Here is a 2,492-nt window from a genome sequence, read left to right as displayed (position 1 = left end):
ATGGCACCTGACAACAACAACAACAACAAAATATAATAAGTTTTAAATAGCTCAAATTCTCATTCAGCAGTTTAAACTGTAAACAGCTTGTGTAACTGTTAAGAGAACATTGTAGTAATGTACCTCTGTTAGTGAGCACTTCTCTTTTGTGCTTACCTGTACAAGAAAAATACATTAAAGCATATGAAAATAAGAACACAAGCTAAGTGTCTCAATAAATCTAAGGGAAGCAGTGAAGCATGCAACCACCCAGCAGAGTTTCAAACACAGGTAGATGCTGATGTGACCTCTGGTATTAAGACTTACTATGCCATTGATTAGAAGAAGTGTTTTACTTAAAAATGCACACCAACTCCAGGAAATACTGAATAGGAACCAGCAACACAAGTCCAACTTGTGTTGTATTTATTTATTAATACAGTCTTAAAAAAAAAAAAGTGAAGATACTTATACAACACACATCCCCACACAAAATCTCTTCGATCAGAGGGCTGGTTGCTTCCTTATTGCTTAAAATGGACCTCTCCATACTGGCAACACTTGCTTTTGCACTCGAGTCTAGTAGACACAACTGCAATGGACCATTTCAGTGGGTAAGACACCACAGGGACTGTAAGGAAAAAAGACTAACTCCATTTGCATCTTTTCAAACTGTGAGACATTTACAGGTGATAACATGGTTAGCCAAATAAACTGTTACCCCCTAACTATCTACAAAATGCAACACAACAAAAAACCCAGAGGTATTAGACCTTGGAGTGATGTTTAAACTTGGTGGGCAGGTACTGTCCTGGTCAAGATCAGAGACCCTGCCATCCATGGGAAAGACTGTTTGCAAAAACAAGTGAAATAAAATCTGACAGGCCTAAGAGCCAGAGATCTTCAAACTTACTAAACAAAAATAATTTTTTAGATGACTCTGATCTAAACAATATTGTATTTCCTTCTATTTGCTCAATTTTCAGTCTATCAAGAGTCATTTCAACAGCTTGAGTTTTTATTTTTCTGAATATATATTACCCTAAGACAGTAAATAATTGGTTAACCTGCAACTATGGTCTATGGTTATACCACAAGTTTATATATAAGTATACATTGTATGCATATATAAAAGTTTGTCCATCCCTCCCTCCCCTCCATCACATCTTTAAATTATAGACTTGAATAGACTTCTATCCAGTACTAAATCAGGGATACTCAACATAATAGCATCTCACACCTGCTCTAAACCTTTCTTTTAAAACAGATGGTTTTACTGTTTTTCAATCTATGAGCTTTTTCTGTTAACCTCAGTGAAATTGGAATACTGCTTGAGAACTATTTACTCCTATACAACCTCTGCTGAATCATGACCCAGAAGTCTAAGAAGAAACCACGTAAGATAAATGTTTGCACTTTACATGGCCACCTATGTTCATTTTTGTTTTTGAGTCCAGCTTTTCTGTTGCCGAAACAATACTGCAGTCAGCATGGAAGGGTGCACCATGGATTTGGGTGCCTGAATTTGTTTCTTCTGCTTCCCTAAAAATAATTTCATATTTGTCCAAGTATGGTGGTCTCTCAGGTAGTAGGTAACTATGTATTGAACTAACTTTCTCCACATTTTCGATAATGGGCAGAATGCAAGGAACCTTATTGGCAGATCCTTCACTTTTCTGTCTTTGTACAGCTTTGCTACTGACATACTTGGGGTCAGAGGCAAAGCTCTGTGTAGGGGGCATGACCCCATTGAGATGAGACAGAAGGCTTTTAGGACTTGGTATGCATGCATTACTCTGTGATAAAAGTTCTGTTGGTGGTACTTTTGGAGGCCTGTCTTCATCACTGTAGGTACTAGAAATAACTTCTGCTGACCACTTTCTTTAATCTAGCTTTAGTGGTCTAGGAGGTATGGGGACCCTAGGGGGAACCTCAAGTTTGTCTTCATCAGAGTTAGGAGAAGCTCTGTGGAAATAACTGGATAACTAGATGGCTGGCTTTTTAAAAGATCCAGTTGGTCAGGAATGAGATATGCTCAGTCTTCAGTGGCTCTGAGATGGAGGAGGATTTGAATTTTGGATACATTCATTTTGGTCAGATGCATGGTTGAGATCTTCAGCTGCTGAAACAGTTGACGTTGTTGTTAGGTGCTAATCTCTGGAGAAGGATATGTTTGATAAGGTCATGTGAGGTTGGCCCAGGATTGGGCAGTGTTTTGTTCTGCTGTGCATAAGGTCACTATGGGTCGGTACTGACTCAATAGCACCTAACAACAACAACATCAGTTGTATCTGTGGGTTAATGTGCCAGACTGCAAAGCCATTTGAACTGCAAAGTCATCAGTTCTAGCCCACCAGCTGCTCATTGAAAACCCTAGACAGGGTCGCTATGGGTCGCAATTGACTCAATGGCACTTAATAACAACAACATCGTATCCTGAAATCTACCTGACCTCCTCACCACTTGGATCTCTGTTCCTATGTTTTTCCGTTCTTTGACATTGTTGATATTTT

At 38.9% G+C, this 2,492-nt stretch overlaps 1 pseudogene; it reads right to left on the bottom strand.

Moving 5' to 3' along the window:
- Positions 1 to 1,361: 1,361 nt before the first annotated feature.
- On the bottom strand, positions 1,362 to 2,129 carry LOC102841844 (annotated as a pseudogene).
- Between the last annotated feature and the right edge of the window lie 363 nt (positions 2,130 to 2,492).

The sequence above is a fragment of the Chrysochloris asiatica genome, unplaced genomic scaffold (genome assembly GCF_000296735.1).
Source record: "Chrysochloris asiatica unplaced genomic scaffold, ChrAsi1.0 scaffold06342, whole genome shotgun sequence".
NCBI classification, from domain to species: domain Eukaryota; kingdom Metazoa; phylum Chordata; class Mammalia; order Afrosoricida; family Chrysochloridae; genus Chrysochloris; species Chrysochloris asiatica.
The sequence above is the reverse complement of the archived record's forward strand: the minus strand, read 5'-3'. Positions and strand labels throughout refer to the sequence as shown.